This window comes from Rhineura floridana, chromosome 2 (genome assembly GCF_030035675.1).
Source record: "Rhineura floridana isolate rRhiFlo1 chromosome 2, rRhiFlo1.hap2, whole genome shotgun sequence".
Lineage (NCBI taxonomy): Eukaryota > Metazoa > Chordata > Lepidosauria > Squamata > Rhineuridae > Rhineura > Rhineura floridana.
In genome coordinates, this window is record NC_084481.1 from 91,734,891 (window position 1) to 91,757,267 (window position 22,377).

General features: G+C 43.9%; 1 protein-coding gene across 5 annotated transcripts in view; it reads left to right on the forward strand.

The window, feature by feature from the left end:
• The first annotated feature begins 14,944 nt into the window (after window positions 1-14,944).
• Window positions 14,945-22,377, forward strand: part of PLCD4 (phospholipase C delta 4) — a 47,462-nt gene continuing 40,029 nt past the window's right edge. For all 5 annotated transcript variants that reach the window (XR_009760552.1, XM_061609294.1, XM_061609297.1 and 2 more), the window contains exon 1: window positions 14,945-15,187. The gene's annotated coding sequence lies outside the window, so the exon portion shown is untranslated. The remainder of the gene's footprint in view (window positions 15,188-22,377) is intronic.

Here is a 22,377-nt window from a genome sequence, read left to right on the forward strand (position 1 = left end):
GAGGTACCTTGTCAAACACTTTTTGAAAGTCTAAGTACACTATGTCCACTGGATCACCTCTATCTATATGCTTGTTGACACTCTCAAAGAATTATAATAGGTTACTGAGACAGGACTTTCCCTTGCAGAAGCCATGCTGGCTCTGCTTCAGCAAGGCTTGTTCCTCTATGTGCTTAGTTAATCTAGCTTTAATAATACTTTCTACCAGTTTTCCAGGGACAGAAGTTAAGCTAACTGGCCTGTAATTTCCGGGATCCCCTCTGGATCCCTTTTTGAAGATTGGCGTTACATTTGCCACTTTCCAGTCCTCAGGCACGGAGGAGGACCCGAGGGACAAGTTACATACTTTAGTTAGCAGATCAGCAATTTCACATTTGAGTTCTTTGAGAACTCTCGGGTGGATGCCATCCAGGCCCGGTGATTTGTCAGTTTTTATATTGTCCATTAAGCCTAGAACTTCCTCTCTCATTACCACTATTTGTCTTAGTTCCTCAGAATCCCTTCCTGCAAATGTTAGTTCAGGTTCAGGGATCTGCCCTATTTAGCTTCTCTGCAATCTCCTTATCATTCTTTAGTACACCTTTGACTCCCTTATCATCCAAGGGTCCAATCACCTCCCTAGATGGTCTCCTGCTTTGAATGTATTTATAGAATTTTTTGTTGTTGGTTTTTATGTTCTTAGCAATGTGCTCCTCAAATTCTTTTTTAGCATCCCTTATTGTCTTCTTGCATTTCTTTTGCCAGAGTTTGTGTTCTTTTTTATTTTCTTCATTCGGACAAGACTTACATTTTCTGAAGGAAGACTTTTTGCCTCTAAGAGCTTCCTTGACTTTGCTCATTAACCATGCTGGCATCTTCTTGGCCCTGGCGGTACCTTTTCTGATCTGCGGTATGCACTCCAGTTGAGCTTCTAATATAGTGTTTTTAAACAACTTCCAAGCATTTTCGAGTGATGTGACCCTCTGGACTTCGTTTTTCAGCTTTCTTTTTACTAATCCCCTCATTTTTGTGAAGTTTCCTCTTTTGAAGTCAAATGTGACCGTGTTGGATTTTCTTGGCAATTGGCCATTTACATGTATGTTTAATTTAATAGCACTGTGGTTACTGCTCCCAATCGGTTCAACAACACTTACATCTCGCACCAGGTCCCGGTCCCCACTGAGGATTAAGTCCAGGGTTGCCGTCCCTCTGGTCGGTTCCATGACCAACTGGTCTAGGGAATAGTCATTTAGAATATCTAGAAACTTTGCTTCTTTGTCATGACTGGAACACATATGCAGCCAGTCTATGTCCGGGTAGCTGAAGTCAACCATTCCTACCACATTTCCTAGTTTGGATGCTTCCTCAATTTCATATCTCATCTCAAGGTCTCCCTGAGCATTTTGATCAGGGGGACGATAGATCGTTCCCAATATTAAGTCCCTCCTGGGGTACGGTATCACCACCCACAATGATTCTGTGGAGGAGTCTGCCTCTTTTGGGGTTTCGAGCTTGCTGGATTCAATGCCTTCTTTCACGTATAGAGCGACTCCGCCACCAATATGTCCTTCCCTGTCCTTCCGATATAGTTTATATCCAGGGATAACCGTATCCCACTGGTTTTCTCCATTCCACCAGGTCTCCGTTATGCTCACTATATCAATGCTCTCCTCCAAGACCAAGCACTCCAGTTCTCCCATCTTGGTTCGGAGGCTCCTAGCATTAGCGTACAGGCACTTGTAAGCAGTGTCTCTCTTCAAGTGTCTTTGGCACTTGTGGTTTGGCCTGTGGTAATTTTGCTCTTCTGAATTTATATCCTGTGCCCCTGCTCTTACAATGCCTACTTCTAGGCCTACCCCTTTTAAAATTTCATCATTTCTTTGGTTTTTATCCCAGGGGGGTGGTTTATTCCGAACCGGACGTTCCTCAGCTCCTGTCGGGTTTCCCCCCTCAGGCAATTTAAAAGCTGCTCTGCCACCTTTTTAAATGTAAGTGCCAGCAGTCTGGTTCCATTCTGGTTCAAGTGCAGCCCGTCCCTTTTGTACAGGCCCGGCTTGTCCCAAAATGTTCCCCAGTGCCTAACAAATCCAAACCCTTCCACCCGACACCATCGTCTCATCCACGCATTGAGACTTCCAAAGTAAAGGGACAATCCCATCTGTCTAGAAGCCATAGGAAAAGTTGCCTATTGATGTTAATGGTTCTGGATTGTGCCCTTAACTATATGAAGTAAACCAGATGTGTGTGCTCAGGACATGTGCTCTGTCACAATTCTGCAGAGACTTATTTCTCAAACATTTGCTAATCAGTTTTTTCTTTTTAAAGTCATTGGGCTATATTCAAACTTGCTCATGCGCAAGCAGAATGGGCTTCCACTCACATAATGCTGGATTCTGCCCAATAATTACTTGGCTCTTTCCTATGGATACACAGGTGATCTCTTCTGGCAACCCTTATGTGTTTGTTCCACAGTGCTTTTTTTTTTAGTAGTAAGGATTCCTCTAATGTGCAAAGTTCATAACAACCTTTATTTCGCTTATCCTTGCACACCCAAAGATAGTATTCTGTTCTTGTTCTTTTAATAAATTACCCAAGTGACAGTCCATTGTTTGATTTGAACACAGGGATGTCAAGACCAACAGCTTACCCACTAGCATCAAAAAAGCAGCAGGGGAAGAGACACTTTGGGGGAAAGGCTATATCTTGGTGATGATGTAATATTTTACATATACAAATACCCAGCTTCATTTTGTGATGTCTCCAATTAAAGGATCCTAAGGAGTTGCCTACCTTAGCCCCAGAAATGCTTTTGGGTGGCTCCTCATTAGTTGAAAAGGTAGAATAACATTTTTATCCATTAACGGTCAGTCGTGTGATCAGTGCTTTATTTCTAAAATGAGATGAGATCTGCCTTGAGCCTACATGAAAACCACCCTTTCTATTATGGAATGTACTTGGTGCATGCTCAGAGGAGCTCCAATTATTTCTAGGAAAGACCGTTAGGTTTAAAGAAAATGGTTCTAGAGGTGAGTCTTGAATTAAATTAAGCTCTTGTCAGAAAGAGAAGTGGAGATCCTAAGTGTGCAATTGGACTTCTTGTTGCTAGCTGTGTTATGTCCCTGTTCCCTGACACTAAGCTTCCCCCCTGCCTCGAGTTACAGTCTCTCCCTTTATAATTAATGGATAGTATTTAGTCAAGCAGTAATCTGGTTGGTCTGAAAGCAGCTGCCATAGGCAGCACAGGGTGTTTCCATGCCCCTTGGGAATTGCATATCCGTAGTGGGTCTTGGCATGAAGCTCCTGTAGGAAAGGTCCTCTGAGTTTCTACTTCCTGCTTGCTTATCAAAGCACCAACAACAAACTAGTCATCCTGACACACAAATTTCAGACCAGCAGTGTGATATGTATGATAAACAGTGTGTCAAGCTATTCAGAATCATCGTAGCTGTCACCCATCTCCTCCCAAGCCTGCAGTTTTACTCCAGACTACTACTACTCTGTTCTGCAATAGCCTTCCACACCAGGAACACCATGGAATTATCATCATCATTTGTTATTTGTCCTTTACCCAAAGGTCCCAGAGCAGGTTACAACAATTATAAAATATGAAATTAAAAGCAACCTAAAATCTCCTATAAATACATGTCTCAGGTGTCAAAGGCCAGAATGAATAAATGCATTTTCAGCATTCACCTAAAACTGTACAGCAAGGTTGCCAGAAGCAACTCAGTGAGGAGGGAGTTCCGCAACTTAGGAGTCTCCACAGACAATGCCCTCACTTAGGCTGCCGCCACCACCACCACCCTTAGGCTTCAGAGGGCGGTTGAACTATCAAAAAGGCCCTCTCTGCTGATCTGAACACCTGAGAGGGTCCATAGGGAAGTCTCTCATATATTTGGGACCTAAGTCATTTAGGGCTTTAAATACTAGTGTGAGTGTGATGCCCCTGTATTTTTATGACTGTAAATATGGTAAGTGCAGGTTTATTAAGGTATATATGGTAAGTGGATTGAGTTAGAGGGGGGAGTACATGGGTTAGAATGCTGGAGAATGATGTATGATGATTGGCTGAGTGTTTGAGTGGCTGAAGGTATAAATGAGAGGATGACGGTTGGTTCAGGGTTCTGTTTTGTGGGGGAGTTGGTGGTGGTTGGTTGTGGAGTGTGTATTGGAGTTGGTTGTGGGTTGGATTATATTTGGCTGGTATTTAGGCAGAATATATATGACTGGAATCATAAAGAGTGGCACTATATGAAACCATACACTTGTTGAACATTCCTAAAGTAATCTTTTTATTTCCTGGTGTTATCAAATAAATACTTTTATTGGTTTACCAAAAGTCTGATCCTTGGCTGGGGATACACAGACCAGAAGGGAGGGCAGGGTAATTACCAAGGCTGGAGGGAAACAGTATCAAATAAATGGTGGCAGTGTGAGATATTGTAACATTGTCAAATATCCAGAGCAACCCAGGATTGTATGCTTTATAGACAAAGATACAAGGGCGTTGTGGACAGCAAGGGCACCCAGACACAAAGTAACAAGTCATAGGGAGACTAAGGCGAAGTCTCTAGCAGTATTGTTTACAGGGAGTGACTGGTGGTGCTTGCCTAGCAGTGGGATCTTGTGAGATCTGTGCTAGGATGAACTAAAGAAAAAATTAAAACTAACGTTCTGACTGCTGGTAGCCACGGGTAGGAGCCTGACAGGTGTTGCCAGGGGGAGGTACATTACAGTGAGCACCTTTAATTGGGCCTGGAAATGAACTGGGAAACAATGCAGCTATTTTAAAATGGGTTATATGAGATCTAAAAGGAACGCCAGCCAATAATCTGTCTGCTGCATTTTGGACCAGTTGAAGTTTCATAGGTATCTTCAACGGCAGCCCCACATGGAGCATACATTGCAACAATCCAATCTGGAAGTTACCAGAGCATGGAGTACTGTGCCCAAGTCATCTCTGTCTAAAGCTGGCAAACCAGCCAGAGCTGGAAAAAGGCACTCTTAGCCACTGAGGCCATCTAATCCACCAGCGACAATGTTGGATCCAGGAGTACTCCCATGCTGTGAACCTGCTTCTTCCAAGTGAGTGCAACCCTGTCTAGGATAGCCTGTCTCCCTACCTCCTGGACATGAGAACTCTGACACACAATGCTTCTGTCTTTTCAGGATTCAAACTCAATTTATTGGTCCACATCCAGCCCATCACCGCCTCCAAGCACTGGTCCAGCACCTCAGCTGTCTCTCCCAATTCAGATGGAACAGAATGATAGAGCTGGGTGTCATCTGCATATTGATGACACCCACTCCAGATCTCTTGATGACAGCTCCTAGCAGCTTCATATAGATGTTAAATAGCATGGGGGACAAGACGGAACCCTGCAGAACAGCACAGGACAGCTCCCAGGGTGAGGAACCATAGCCTCCCATAGCTACTTTTTGGAAATGGTTCTGGAGGTATGAGTGGAACAACTGAAGCACAGTGCCCCCAACCCTCACCTCCCTGAGATGCCCCAGAAGGATGATGTTGTCAGCAGTTATCAAAAGCTGCTGAGAGATCAAGCAGAACGAGCAAGATTGCACTCCCCCTATCTCTCTCCTGACAAATGTCATCAACCACAGTGACCAAGACAGTTTCAGTGCCATGGCCAGGTCTGCAGCCAGCCTGGAATGGATCCAAGTAATCACTTCCCTCAAGCATGCTTGAAGCTGGACCGCCACCACCTCCTTGAGCACCTTGCCCAAAAAGGGGATATTTGCTTATCCATTAAAGCTTAAATCATTGTGTGAGTCATCCTCATATTATTATTACTTGATCTGTAGCTCAACAACTGAACTGCCTCAGGTGCAATGACAATGTAGAAGATATACCCATGGTGTTGGATTTGTGGTAGCTGTCCATACATGTTGGTGCAAAAGATGCTTTTTAAAGTCCTAAATTGCCATTGGCTCACAGCACAGGGCTTTTTCCTTATCAAAGGCAGACTTTAAATAGCACAGATAAAACTGGGTCACTTTTATTCAGAGGTTTACATTGCAGAGAAAAACAATGTGCATTTTCCCCACATTTCTGATAGCAGCTTATATACTGGACTGTACACAAGTCATCTTTCAAGTTACATAATAAAACTACATACGTGAGCATTACAGGAAACAGCAGCTTGGAAAATGGTGAGTAGCACATAATTAGCTTGTACACTTGACCAAGAAAGGTTTACTTCCCATGTTGGCAAATCCTCTTTAAATAAAAACCACAGTTCAAATGTTGAGAGAAACATGTTTCCTAATAGTGCTAATTAATCATCTGAGTAACGACTTCTAAAATTCACAAAGATTTCTTATATCTTAACCCAATAATTTCACCACTTTATAGTCAGCACTACAGTGGTCCTGGTATCCATAGGGAAGGTATAGGGAGAAGTTGTTATCTTTGTTATTAATAACATCCCACCCTTCCTCCAAAAAGCAGCCCAGAAAATGTGTGGCCCTCCAAATGTTATTGGACTCCAACTCCCATCAATCCTAGCCAGCATGGCCAATGGATCAGAGAAGATGGGAGTTACAGATCAGTAACATCTGGAATGCTACATGTTCCCTACCCCAGTGTACTCTATCACAACCAGATCTGAATCTAAACTGGCAACAGTATGGTAGCTTGTCTCCTGTCTCTGATAAAATCATTTACATTGCAAAGTGTTTCTGTTTGCCGCCCTGGGCTCCTGCTGGAAGGAAGGGTGGGGTGTAAATAAAATAATAAATAAAATAAAGCACATCCCTTCCCCAACTTGATTAGTACAATGTATGGTGTATTAATATTTATTTATTTTAAAATCTTATGCTGCCTAATAAAAGCGGTTTACACAAAAACAATAAAAAGCAACAACATTCAGTGAAATTTCCTTAAAACCAGTATTTGAATAAGGAAATATGTTAATAGGCTATCAGATTCCAGATTGCAAGAGATCCTTTGGATGTGGAAACAGCTCTCTCTTCTTAGTCATCAGAGGTATGTGCACCGTAAGTCATCTTATAAAATTATTTATCAAGCAATGGACTAGTAAAGCAATTTTGCCTCAAAGGTGTTGCGACTGTCACAAACTGAATAAAGGAGATTAAGGATACTAGGTCTGAGCATATGATTATTAGCTCAGAGGTCACTCAGAGACATTTGAGCTGCATTAGGTTCAGCATTATGTCTAATACATTAGACATGAAAATGCATCACATGGCTTTTTGTGGCTGTAGAAGTTGGATACGATTCTCCAGACAGCAGCTGTTATATGAGGCTTGCTTTAAAAGAGAAATGGGGGGGGGAGAGAGAAAGAAACTAATAAGCAATTAAATACAAAAGTCATAATTATTACATTTGAATTACAATCTGCCTATGAATGAATGTGTTTTTAAAGAGGGGGAAAAGGAAACCCAGGCAGTTTTTTAAACCATATTAGGGCAATATTTTTATTAGGCAAATCAAAATATTGCAAATAGGGCTGCCCTTCCTCTTCCCTTCCTGCATGTGTCCAAATTGTGACGGTTCATGGGTGGCTGGAGGAGGAAAAGAGGAAGGTGACATGCTGTTGCGCAAGCGGAACAGCAGTCCTGGATACAACTCTTAGTGCACAAGGTTTTGCGTTTCCTTGAATTCTTCATCAGGCTAAGAAGGAATTGAGAGGAGGGAAGAGAAAATATTGGTGGCTGGCAATGCCATAAGTTTGCATCTGGTGAGAGTCATAAGACAGAATTTGGAAGAAGGTATCAGACACTCAAGTGAGGCCCTTTAGGTGCTATGGAGGTATCGGGTTCCAGAATGATCTAGTGGGAACAAGAAGCACAACAATGGCTGACTCCTCATTTCTGGAAACACTCTGTTCCCTCATAAAATGTAGACCCATCTTCAGTGGGTGTCAGATCATCCTTCTCTAGGAGCCCATTCCTGAATGGCTAAATTCATACCCTCCAAATATTAGGTAAAGTTACCCAGTTAGGCTCTTGCTGCCTTTTTTTATTTGGCAAAACATATAAAATTAATTTCCACCTTTGCCACCATAAAGACTACCTAGTTTCTTTTTTAATGTTTTCTACCTATCAAGGAACTTGTGCGGCTTGCCTAAGGATGCAGGCAGACTTGGGAAACAGCCAGTTTTTGTTTCCGGAAAACAGAAAAACTGTTTTGATTGCCTGACAAATGTATTGCCCTAATATAGTTTCCTATGGGCCAACATGACTACCTTTACATTTGGGGCAGGGGGTCTACCACTGCAACTACCACAGAGCATAGTGGTCAGAGTTGTGTTGGACTTGGGGTAAACCTGAGTCAGCTATAATAATAATAATAAAATTTTATTTCTAGGCCGCCTATCTGGCCGAATTAACGGCCACTCTAGGCGGCGTACATAGACTAAAATATAACATAGAGTAAAATATAACATATAATACAAAACAACAATAAGTATACTCAATGCAAACCTACCCCCATCATACAAAAATTTAAACTAAATTAGACAGAGGTCTCGAATGCCTGCCTAGAAAACCATGTTTTCAGTTCTCGGCGAAAGCCTGTCAGGGAGGGGGCATGGCGGAGATCATAAGGCAGAGAGTTCTGTCTGTAGCAAAACAAGGTATTTTACCTGCCAAGGTTCCTGCTTATCTGATGGATGTAGTAGAAAAGCACAAGAATGCTCTCAGGAAAATATTGTGCTCACCCTTCTGAGGAAGAAGACTTTTCACTGGATCAATTGACATGCCCACAGAAGAACTAAAAGATCCACGTATTGAGATAGGAGAGGTGGCTATCATAGTACAACAAATATACTTGAAATTCTGGTACATGTTGTTCCCCAGTTAAAGAGCATTGCAGTCAATACTGCCTGAGCCACATTGACTTTTGCAACTTCTACATCTATTCCCAATTCATATTTGCTTCAATGTCTAGACCTGATTGGCTAGTGGTGTGGTTGCCTCTCTGTCCCTAATACTCCCACCTCTAAGCTATAGCCTTGGGCAAGTCACTATTTTTCAAACTAACTCTGTATCAGAAGTGGGCAATAGATAGATTGGGATCTGCTGGTAGATCTTTGAGTGATCTGCAGCAGATCAGCAAGGATTTCTGACTCCAAATGGTTTAACGGTAGCAACATGGAGAAAGGCGCTCCCCCTTTCTGAATTAGGCTGCTGATATTTTTTTAAAAGCTGTGGTAGTGGGGAACTAGGAGTATTGTAACAGGACTATGAGCTTAGGGCTGTTTCTGGGAACAAATTTGTGGACTGAACATGTGCCCCCTCCTCCTTCATTCTATGTTGTTGTTGTTATTTCTACCCCATCTTTTGGCCAAAAGGCCCTCAAGGTGGCTTACAAAAAAAATAAACACAAATATAAAAATACATCAATAAAAACAATACAGTTTACAAAAAGCAGCAGTTACAACATCCAATAAAATACATTAACAAATCACAAAGCAAAAATTCACTCTATCTTCTTGGCCTTCTAAAAAGGGCCCAGGAGGAAAGATGGGAGGCAAACGCCCATCTCCAAACTGGCAGAGACATACACAAAGCAAGAAAAACCCCTCTAGAAGGAACAGAGAGAGGAGGCCGGCCCAGCAATGGCGGACGAGGGCAATATTGCCCCCCCCTCTCAGAGTCAGAACCACTATTTTGCCCCAGGCTCAGACCCACCAGTTTGGGTATTCTAGTAAAAACACAAAAGACAGATCCTGCAAGCATGTCTACTCCTACTCTGTATGAGGTAACTGTGGGAATAAAATGTACCTTGCCCTGAGCTGGAGGAGACCAAAAAAAAGCTGCTCAGCCAGATAACAGGTCTATTATTATGGGGAAGCGGAACCTGTGGCCCTCCGATGTTGCTGGACTCAAACTCCCATTGGTCCCAGCCAGCATGGCCAATGGGCAGGGATGATGGGACGAGTAGTCCAGCAGTATCTGGAGAACCTGACATTCTCTGCTCCTGTTGTATAGTTATAGAAGGGGCTATGAGGATCATCATGACGAGCCCCTGCACCTCAACATTTACTACCACTGCATCATTGCATCTTTATGCACTCTTACATTTTCCTAAGCCAGTAGTAGCCAACAAGGTGCCCTCCAGATGTTTGTGGGCTACATCACCCACCATCCCTGACCATTGGCCATGCTGGCTGGGGCTAGTGGAGTTCAGTGACATCTGGAGAGCACTACATTGGCTCTTCCCGCCTTGAGCTAACACTGTTAGAGACTTCAGGGAACCTCAACAAACTGCTTCCAACCTGGTCATAGATCAAACCAGTTCCTTTTCACCTAATTGCCCTGTGTAGCCAGGGTCACACAGGATAAATTTGACATTTGAGAAAAGGAAGACAGCCACCTCTTTAAACTTTTTTTTTTAATTAAGGGGAACCTGGGCCTGTGACCTTGCAAAAACCATGCAGCTTTTGACCGCTCTTCACACTCTCAGTATTAGATGACTGCAAAACCTACTTTCCAACAGGAGCAAGATTGAACTAAACAAGTAGATAGCAGTAATGATGAAAACCACAGAAGATACCTTGATTCTGCATATTGAGCACATGAATAGGGATACTCAAGACTTAACTATTCATGAAGAAAATAATTGGAGGTGAGCATCAATCTTGGCACTGGGGGCCTTTGATGTGGGTTTCATCAAGGAACATCCGCATTAATTTGGTTGTTGATGGTGGCGGTTCTTGCATGACACAGCATACGTTACTTTGGAGTTAAGTTGAGCAAGAAACCTCTCAGATGCATTAGATCAGGTTAAGAGTCTTTATTAAGACATTAGGGCCAACAGGCTTAAGAGTAAATACATGTAGAGTTTCTTCAGTCACCCCCCCTTCTGGTACATCTCTCTCCAAAGGTAAACACAGAAGACAACCTCTCAGTTCAGAGGCAAAATACAGAAGACACAACTTACAGACTCTGTTAGAACTTTCCCAGTTGCTATCTCACGTTACCATGACAACCGCTGGCCTTGGATGTCTGCTCTCTCTCAGGCCAGGAGATAACAGTTACTTCTCCAAACTTGCAGGCTTTATGGAAAACAACTAGAGACAGTAATGCCTATGGGTCAACAGCCCAACATATTCCCCTTTTTCCATCAAGACTGCAAAACTTTCCATTGCATCTATAACTTTTCCATTTCAGCAATACATTTCTACAATACAAAGGTAATACATTTCAATACATTGCATCATACAGATCCAAATTACATCTCAGTACATTGCAGTACATTTCAGAACATCTCTGTACATTTAGCTAGAACTTTATTCAATCAAATTTCGGCTGAACACAAGTCAAATACAGTGTCTCAGGATCCATTTCAACTTGTTTATGCATACCTGGGCTGGTAATTACCCCCACAGTAAATCTTTCAGGCGGTTTCCCTATGTTTGATCTTGTAGAACGTCTTAAAGGCACTAGGGCTTCTGCTCTCTCTGCCCCCCCATTTGTGCTTGTGCTTGGCACAGCGTGCCCAGGATCCTCCATTTCCTCAACCTTACGTTTCTTCGATCTTCGTTTCCCACAAATGAGTTCATTTAAAGCATCTCTAAGTGGAATTTGTGTGCCTTCCACTTTTATGTCAAGATCTGGTTTAAATGTTTGCGCTTGTGTTTGTGCTTGTGTGTCACTTGACCCTGTGAGAATGACTGTTTGCCTTTGATCCCAAGGCTTCTCTGCAACTTTAATGCTTCTGCTCAGGATTAATTGCTGTGTTTCTGGACACCAAACTCTGAAATATGCATTCTCTTGTGCTCTAGGTGCATGTTTGCCACGTCTCTTACCCTGTGGCTTGTAAACTTGGCTGCGATGCACTCTTTCAGGCATCAGCCTGACTGCATTACATGAATACTGTGGCTGTGAGCTTTTAACAGCTGTCTTCTTACAGCTCTGACCGTCATTCTCTTTCCGCCTCATTAAACTTAAGGCATCAGCACACTTTACACCCATGGTCATTTTAAATTGCCCTTGTGTCATGAAACCCTGACAGACAACTTTGCCTCTTCTTTGCACAAAACGTTTCCCTCTGTCAAACAAGACTGAAAATTGACAACTCATCAGTTTTCTGACTGACAACACGTTATGAGCCAATTCTGGTACAAACAAACAATCTGACAGTATTCCAAGTTTATCAAATCTCACCAGTCCTCGAGCTTCCACGTTCTTACGCGATCCATCCTCAAGTAAAACAAAGTCCTGCACATCTTCTGAAGTGTAAAACAAACTCCTGTCTGTGATTAATATATGGCTCGCACCGCTGTCAAGAATCCAGTTAACAGGTCCTAAATCTTGAGATTTCTGTTTACAAACAAAGTTCACACTTCCCTGTTTCCAGCCTCCGTCCCTGGAGTTTCGCTTGACTGCACAGTCTCTCTGAAGATGCCCACGAGCTCTGCAACCATAACAAGCCTTTAACCGCTGCTGTTCCTGCTTGCTTCCGGCTGCCTCCTTTGGCACGGCACTTTTCGCCTCTTTCCTCCGCTGCCATTCCTGGGTCAGCTTTTCTTCAATAAATTCAATGTTCAGGCCTCCATCAGGCATGGCTTCGATTCCCATAACAAAATTATTCCAAGACCCATTGAGTGAAGCCAGGATCAAATAGGTCTTCTGAAGGACAGAGTGTTCCATGCCTCGATCCTGCAACTCAGCAAATAGGCGCCTGAATTCCGTGAGATGCTCACTCATTTCGCACTCACCCGTGAAGCGCATCTGGTACAGCTTCCTTGCCAAACACAACTTAGATCCCGCGGTCTGTTGCACATGAATGCCTTCCAACCGGTCCCACATCTGTCTGGCGTTTGTAACATCTCTCACGTGTAGAAGTTGAGAGTCTGATAGAGCCAGAATAATAAAAGCTTGAGCCCTCTCATCGTTCCTAGTCCAAGCTGCTGTAAGGGGTGCAGGGGGTGTTCCATCAATAGCTTCCCATAAATCCTCCTTTACTAGCACGCATCCTTGGCTTCCAACTGCCATAATTCTTTTCATTAAGTCATTCCATCGGCAAGCCTCCAGACATGTTTACAGCCATCCTGCTCACCTCTGTCTGGCACAATCAATCACGCTGCCCTCTCTGGAACTCCGTCTGCCGTTCAGACCAGCAACTTACTCTTGTGTAACGCGCTGTGGATCTGGGCCCATAACCCTGTTGATGGTGGCGGTTCTTGCGTGACACAGCATACGTTACTTTGGAGTTAAGTTGAGCAAGAAACTTCTCAGATGCATTAGATCAGGTTAAGAGTCTTTATTAAGACGTTAGGGCCAACAGGCTTAAGAGTAAATACATGTAGAGTTTCTTCAGTCACCCCCCCTTCTGGTACATCTCTCTCCAAAGGTAAACACAGAAGACAACCTCTCAGTTCAGAGGCAAAATACAGAAGACACAACTTACAGACTCTGTTAGAACTTTCCCAGTTGCTATCTCACGTTACCATGACAACCGCTGGCCTTGGATGTCTGCTCTCTCTCAGGCCAGGAGATAACAGTTACTTCTCCAAACTTGCAGGCTTTATGGAAAACAACTAGAGACAGTAATGCCTATGGGTCAACAGCCCAACAAGATCTTCAGTAGGAAAGACTGATTGCTTACTGTTATAAACAAAAATCTCAAAGACATAGCTGTTGGAGTATGTGAAGCAGATAAATGATAACTCCAGTGCTTCTTTTAGTTATAGGCATTATGGCTTCATAATATTTTTTTAAAGTTTTTAAAGCTTTAAAAAAAATGTTTTAAAACATGTTTTGTTTTAATATGTTTTTAAGGATGTTTTGTTTTAATATATTTTAAAGTCTGTTTTTATGATGTTTTAAAGTGTTTTTAGTGCTTTTGTTTGCCGCCCTGGGCTCCTACTGGGAGGAAGGGTGGGATATAAATCAATCAAATAAATAAATAAAGCAAGCAAGCCAAGGATGGGGAACCTCAAGCCTGAGGATCAAATGTGGCCTTCAGAACTCTACCTACACTCCCCAGGCCACACCCCTAAACAGCCCTACTCATACCCCCCTTGAATTTTTTGCCTGGCTGAAATATGTCCTTGAACACTGATTATGCCTCTTGCTTGCCTGTATGGGAGGGAAAAGAGGGGTATGTGTAGAAACTAGACTACTGTACAAAGGTAAGATTTGCATTAATTGCTTCATCTACTTTTGCTTCTGGCTGGTCCCACCTAACATTGGAATGTGGCCCCCTGGAGATTGCTCAGAAGGGAAGATGGCCCTCAGGCAGGTAAGGTTCCCCCACCCCTGGTTTAAACAAAGTTAGAAATATATTATTGTCCTCAAAAGACCCTATTAGGGAGCAATCCTAACTGCCGGTGGAAGCCAGGTGAGGTTCCCCATCTACAGAAATGGCAGGATGACAATGGGAGGGATTAAAAAAAGGCTGACCCCAGAGCTTGGAAAAGTTACTTTTTTGAACTACAACTCCCATCAGACCAATCCAGTGGCCATGCTGTCTGGGGCTAATGGGAGTTGTAGTTCAAAAAAGTACCTTTTCCAAGCTCTGCTCCTCCTTTCCCCCGCCTCATAATGACAGGGCTGACTGTGCAATCCTACATTTCTCAGTATGCGCTTGAATACTTCCTGCAAAGTACTGACAGTCTGGAGGTGCCCCAAGAGTCAGCAGATGCGGGGAGGAAGAGCGACTGGGCATCATTCTGCTTGGATGTCAGGAACGGACCAAAGGGAAGCAGGATTTCCCTCCCACTTCATGAGTAGCTGCAAGGTATGCATATCCCCCTCTCTGTCTGAGCAGCTTTTTTTTTTTTTAATCTCCTCCAGCTTTTGAGCCAAGGAGGATCCGCTTTGCCAGGTGGCCGGGTGACAAGGGAGCCTCTTGCTATGTGCCTTTAAGCGAGAAGGCCAAGCACTAGGCAGGGCCGAGCTGCTGTGAGCTCACTTTTCCTTTCTCTCAGTGCAGCTCAGCTGCTGCGTCAGTTGCAGCCCTGAGTGCCAACAGCATGAGACGGTAAGGCAGGGAACCTGAAGCAGAAGCTGCCATCCCCATGCCTCCCTAAGATCTGCAGATACTTTGAAACCGTGCCCTTGTTTCAACCCTGGGATCCTCTGTCTACTGGTAAGAGAGCTGTATTGCAAGGACTTGGTGCCCTTAAGGAAAACTGGGACTTTTTGCTGCAGTGCCGCTCACTGGGAACAGGCAGAGAAAGAGAGAAGGAGGAACAAGCGCTTGAAGACCAGCCAGGTGAGAGTGTGGTTTAATTTCTAAAATAAGAGTTGCTGGTGTTGTAGTATGCATTGAAGTTACACCCTCTATCCTGGATACCTTTAAGCCTATTTCTGGATGTGGTTATTTGATGGTAAGGGAAAGAAACTCTATTTGTGTTCAGTGGCATGATTGTTTCTCCTGTTCCACTGCTAAGGCACAGCACAGTAAAAACAACAACCACAAATGAAAGCCTTAGGGGCGAGGGGAGTTACTGATCAGATGTTTGCTCACTAGCATGCATTAACATAAGTATAACTGTAGCTCACCAATGGCTCCCATGGCAATGAGAAGTGTGTGCATGTTTGTTTGGTGGTGGACTATGTTCAGTGTTTGATGCAGGGCAGGATCTCGTGCATCTATGCTCAAGCATAGTAGTGGGAAATAACTTTGTATTGGATTCCTGACTGTTGAAGACAAAACCAGGCAAAACAAAGCCAAGGCTGTTATGCATCAGGTATGGGAGGATTGTTGACTGAAAGAAAATCCCTAACATCTGGGTACCAGGATATCAAACCAGATGAAACACTGAAACAAGTCACAAAGGAACAGAGCCAATTAAATTAATTACTGATCATTGTACTTGACAACCACAAAGCATAAGGCAACAGCAACTCCACTGAGAAGCCTTTGCCCCCCTTTCTTTGTTTGTTCCTATGTTCATTTTTTGGGGGGGGGGATGGGTGGGCATGCCTGCATTTGATTGGTGTTCTAGTAAATTGAGAAATGAGCCTCAGTCCCCATCACTGAAATGCTGCCTCAAAAAGGGCAAATGTTTTTGGGAGACAGATGATAGCATTCCTGAGTGTTTTGTAAAGCAATGCCAGTTTTTTTAAAGCTGCAGTTTCTTTGGCAGGCTGCTGCTAAAGTGTCAGTAAATATTCCTGCTGGCTCTTGCTAGATCTATAATATCAGAAGTAAAAGTTAAAGCAGAAAGAAATTGGGGTAGAGTGGGGAAACATAATGCATTTAGGAAACGGGAGCTGTGAGAATTGAAATGGGAATGACTGGATTTTCCTTATGAAGGAAAATCTGAAGGAAAAGGAACTTGATAAGAGTTTTCAAATTTTAGAAAAGAAGCAAGAAATGTTTTAGAAAAGAGGTAGAAAGGGGGAAATGAGAGACTACTGAGGCTATGGGTATAGAGAACCTACGAACTGCTCTTAATCTGCAAAGTGTTTTACAGTATTTCAGATTTCAGCCTGATCTTATCAATGTTTACTCAGAAGTAAGCCTGTCTGATTTAAGTGGCATTTACTTCCAAATAAATGTGCATACTTGCAGGGTCACTGTTTATTCCCATTTTACAGTCAGGGAACTGAGCTCTCTTGGTGTGAAGAGATGGGATTTGAACCCTAGATTCCCGGATCCAAAAGCAACTTTGCTGGATCTCTTTAGGAACTGAGATTCATGGTCAGAGTGATCACTGAGCAGCAGAATGAAACTTTAAGTAACAGCAAAAAACCCCGAGTGCCTTCCCATCTCTTTGTGTCTCTGGTACCAGAAATTCCTGCTTTAAATGTAGACAACAGGAGCTGTGGTACACAGTTCCACCAAGGACCGGGCACAACTATGGCTGTTAAGGCAGGGGGCAGTTTCTGTTCCGGTAGGAACAGATGGTAGGGGTGCTTCACTGCTTAGGCACCTTGAAAACTGAATAACAGGTTTCTGTGGGGCTCTTAAATTAGGCAGCCCCCGAGATCCTCTCTTCTGAAGATGACTCCAAATGACACTTCATTTTCCCACCCAATCCCCATCCCCAAGATGTTCGTTGGCTCCATACACACCATGCATTTAAAGCACATGATTTTCCCCAGAGAATCCTGGGAACTGTATTTTGTTACGGGTACCAGGGATTGTAGCTCTGTGACAGGTAAACTACAGTTCCCAGGATTCTTTGGGGGAAGCAATGTGCTTTAAATGTATGATGTGTATGCAGCCATTGTCAACCATGCATTGACAGTGACATAGATATAACATTGAAATGTTGGTGCTTAGCTTGTCATTTTTAACTAGCAACATTACAATGCATTTACAGAAAATCCATCTTTTTTTCTTGTTGGTGTAACTTGAAATCCGACAGTTAAACCCAACTAAAATAGCGACAACAACAATAAAAATCTTGCAGCAGCTAATAAGCTTATTATGCCCTAAATGTTTGTGGACTAGAGCTCACTTGGGCAAACACATCATATCTAATCCACAAAAGCTTATATCAGAATAAATGTGTTAGTCTTTCAGGTGCTACAAGACTCTTTGTTGTTGATGCCGCACTGAACTTTTAATCCTCAGATGAATCCCTTGAACATATATAATCATGACAGACTATCCTTTTGGAAGCTGCTGATAAGCTTTCAATGTTTTAATCAGATAGGATGTTTAATCAGATAGGATGTTGGCCTCTCACTTGTGGGGTGCCACAGGGTTCCATCCTCTCCCCGATGCTGTTCAACATCTATATAAAGCCGCTGGGGGCAATCATCAGGAGATTTGGGCTGCAATGTCGTCAGTATGCGGATGACACGCAGCTCTATCTCTCATTTAAATCTTCACCGAGGTTGGCTGTAGAAACCATGTCCAAGTGCCTGGAGTCGGTGAGTGGCTGGATGGGAAGGAATAAGCTGAAGCTGAACCCTGACAAAACCGAGGTACTGTTTGTGGGAGACAAGGGAAGGCTGGGGGATGTGGACCTGGTGCTCAATGGGGTATGATTGCCCCTGAAAGACCAGGTCCGCAGCCTGGGGGTCATTCTTGACTCCCAGCTGTCCATGGAGGCTCAAGTCTCGGCTGTGAGCCGGGTGGCGCTGTATCAACTCCATCTGATACGGAGGCTGCGCCCCTACCTTCCCAACCATCTGCTCCCACTGGTGGTACATGCCCTGGTCACCTCTCGCCTAGACTACTGTAATGCGCTCTACGTGGGGTTACCCTTGAAAACGGTCCGGAAGCTGCAACTGGTACAGAATGCAGCGGCTCGTCTGATTAAAGGCAGCCGCCGGCAAGATCACATCACTCCAGTGCTGAAGGAGTTGCACTGGCTACTGGTTGTTTACCGGGCCCAATTCAAGGTGTTGGTTTTGACCTTTAAAACCCTACACGGTTTTAGCCCAGTGTATCTGAAGGAGCGCCTCCAGCATCATCAGGGATGCCGCTCAACAAGATCAGCCTCAGAAGACCTTCTCTCGATCCCACCAGTTAAAACAGCTAGACTGGTGAGGACTAGAGAGAGGGCTTTTTCAATAGTGGCTCCCACCCTGTGGAACTCTCTCCCATATGATCTCCGCCATGCCCCTTCTATGATGAGCTTCTGCCGGGCCTTGAAGACCTGGCTCTTCAGGCAGGCTTTTGGGGTGGGTTAGGTTTTTACTGTTATGGTTTTAAATTTTAACGTTTTCATGTATTGTTTTTTATCTTGTACGTCGCCCAGAGTGGCTGGACAACCAGCCAGATGGGCAACTAATAAATTTAATAAATAAATAAATAAATAAACAAAACAGCAAAAGGGTGGAAGATATGAGTAGTCCAGGCCAGCCCTACCATTAGGCAGAGTAAGGCTGCCACTTCAAGTGGCAGGAAGTGCAGTGAGGTGTTGGAGGACCAGTCTGAGTGCTTAGAGGATGCACACAACCTAATACCCTTAGATGCAGTGGAGGATGTTGTCCCATCACTAGTCTTGAAACAAATCCAACTGCTAGTTTCAAAAGCTTCTGTGAATGGAATGGGAGGGGTTGCCATCTTCTCCTTTGCCTTTGACAACAAAATATATTGGGCTAGCCCTGGGATAAGCTGTTATCTCTCCACAGAAAATCAAGACGCAAAGCTTGCTTTTTTTGTATTATACGTAAGCAGCAGTACATGAAATGAAGATGCCTATATGTATAGTTACTCTGAACCTCCTGCTTTCAGAATCCTCCCCCAACACAGTATGTGGGAACAAAGGACCAGTTCCCCTTCCTTCCTTGGGTATGCAAAAGGAAGGAAGCGTGCTGTTCCCTCCTGCATGACTGAGACAGGAGATTGCATTACTCTTCCAAACCGCAGAGGAATTAAATGTAAGCACTGGGGATCAATCCTGGTTAGGTTCCCTTCTGCTGGTTGGGATGCCTGAAGCAAGACACGCTGACCAAACTTTGTATCCTAAAGTGAATCCTGCAAGACAGCTCAATTTGTTTTGGGACTCTGTGTTTTAAGAAATTCTCTTTTTCATAACGAGAGAGAATTTCTTCCTTTCTCTCTCTCTCTCTTTGGCTGCATACACCATACATTTGAAGAACATTTAAAGCACATGCTTCCCCCCAAAGAATCCTGGGAACTGTAGCTTACCATTCTCAGGACTCTTAGCAAACTACATTTCCCAGGATTCTTGGGGAGGATGTCATGTGCTTTAAATGTATAATGCATACACAGCCTCTCCTACTCCTTGGGACCATTCTGCCTCTTGCCCTGGCATCTACAGGGAATTCTACTGTTTTACTGCAGTACATCTTATTGCCCTTTTAGAGATGGAAAGAGAATCCAAGCACCACTTACCATGCGAAAGTTGTGTAATTACTCAGGACTTCATGGTCTGTGAAGGAGGGCTCTTTAGATGCTAACTCACTTTAAAATGTGGTAAGCCAGCCCAGTTGTCATCTCTTTCATTCCCCTTGCCCCCACTCATCCTACTGAGTGGGACACCGCACATCTGCCCTGATGCCATTCCCTGATGGCACTGCTGGTCACTTAACCTTTGCCTCACTAGGGACTGAGTTCCATTGTAATCTGATCGCAAGGAGGGTTCAGTCTTTACCTTACCTCTTCTGTGGGTTACTTGGCAGTAATGGCCTTTGATTTTGCTCATCAGAGATCCCTTTGTGTGTAGTGGATGGAGACACCTATCACAGGGGTGGGAAAACTTTGGCCCTCTGGATGTTGCTGAACTACAACTCCCATAAACCCCAAAAAGAATGGCCAATGGCCAGGGTTTATAGGAGTTGTAGTTCAGCAACATCTGGAGGGCAAATGTTCCCCTCCCCTGAGCTATCATATGTCTATAGGGAGAAAAATCTTGACTAGGAGGTGTCCCCATTCCTGTCTCTCCCTCCTTCCCTACCTCCCTCTCCATCTTCAGTAACTTCAGTCCTAAACTCCTTACGACTTGTTCATAGCAACTAAGGTTTAAAGTAATTATTTCTGGAGTATCCCTAAGATAACAACCTCTGTTTACAGTAGAATGCCTGTGTTTTCAGCCACAACAACCCTGTACTGTATTTATAAGAGACTGCTGTGTTTTCCTATGGAACTATGAATCCTTGCCCAGCCTACAGACAAAATAATACTATTATCCCACCCCACATCACCTGTGTTGGGATGAGTAAAGAAGTGAATCAGTAACTCCTGATCTTGTCAGGGGTTGTTTATACACTTTTAACCATCCTCTTCTTCCTCCTCATAAATGTGTGTATGTATGTGTGTGTGCGGTAATTGAATGGAACCTCTGGGTGCTGAGGCAGTATATATCTGAGAACCAGTTGCTGGAGTGGTGGGCAACAGCAGGGGAGGGCTGTCGCCTTTGTGCTTTGCTCATGGGCTTCCCAGAAACATCTGGTTGGGCACTATTGGAAACAAGATGCTAGACTGATTCTATCAGGAAAAAAGTCCTAACTGCTAGAGTGGTACAACAGTGGAACCATTTACCTAGGGAGATGGTGGGCTCTCCAACACTGGAGGAATTCAAGAGGCAGCTGGACAGCCATCTGTCAGGTATGCTTTAAGTTGGATTCCTGCATTGAGCAGGGGGTTAGACTCAGTGGCATTACAGGCCCCTTCCAACTCTACTATTCTATGATTCTAGATGGGTGTTTGATCTGATCCAGCAGGGCCTTTCTTATGTTCTAAATCAGAATGGGCAACCTATAGCCCTCCTGGTGTTGCTGGATTCCAGCTTTCATCAGCCCCTCAGCCAGCATGGCCAAAGTTCAGGGATGATAGAAGTTGCATTCTAGTGGTGGGGAACCTCCACCCTGCAAGCCTAATTAGGGCCATGAGGTTATTTTCCCCAACCCACACCCACCTGCCCCAGACCTGCCATTGTATATGACATCAGGTGTGGGGGCAGGCTACAAAGGAAGAACTGGAATCTTAAAATAAGCTTCTCATTGTTCCTTTGCAAGCGAACTCCACTGGGATCAGCTGCACTGTGGAGTTCAATGCAGTCCAACGACATCTGGAGAGCCACAGCAGGTTACCTATCTCTATTCTAGACTCTTGGTATTTACTATACCTATTTGTACACTAACCACCTCTACCTCACAGTTCCTGCTCCCCAGCAATTAGGCATTGCTGCAAACTCTTATCCATCTGCTCCACCTTCTCTTCATTTATTCCACCACAGCGGCCATCCTGTCTTGCACTGAATGCTGAATTCTGAAGCAAATTGTGTTAGTAAACTGGTAATTCCCTAAGGGATGTTTAACAGTTTCTTTTACTGTGGTTGCACTCTAATCATTGCAAAATAGCCACTACTCAAACACATTCAGCAACAATTTTTGGGTTGTGGTTATTGGGGGATGGTGAAATGGAAGTAGTTTGCATTTTATGTCCATGTGCATGTATTTATATGCACCAGAAGACGTATCCCTCCCTCCTATTTAATTTGGGGGGGGGCAAGCTTGAAGAACTCTAGTGCCTGTGGGTACATACTAACAACAGTTTAAACATGATCTCTAACATCTCCTCAAATGTAAAATTAGAGACAAAATAGGCTCAGTCGTTTATCGGGAGCAGGTACCAGATAAAAAGGAGCATCTCTAGTAATCAGGGCTACCTCAAGACATTTTGCTGCCTGAGGTGAACACCTCCTATTTCATGTACAGAAGCTGATCAGACAGCCAGTTGAATCTTAATTCAACAAAGGCAATGGGATAGCAAACTAGGAAGCTGTCTTAGTGCCTTATACTAAATCAGACCATTGGTTCATCTAGCTCATTATTGTCTACACTGACTGGCAGCAGCTCTCTGGGATTTCTAACAGGGGTCTCTCCCAGTCCTACCTGAATGTCCTTACAGGCCTCTTCCAACTATACTATTCTATGATTCTACCTGGAGATGCCAGGGCTTGAACCTGGGACCTTTTGCACACTAAGCAGATGCTCCACCACTGCGCTATGGCCACTTCCGCACTAAAGCGC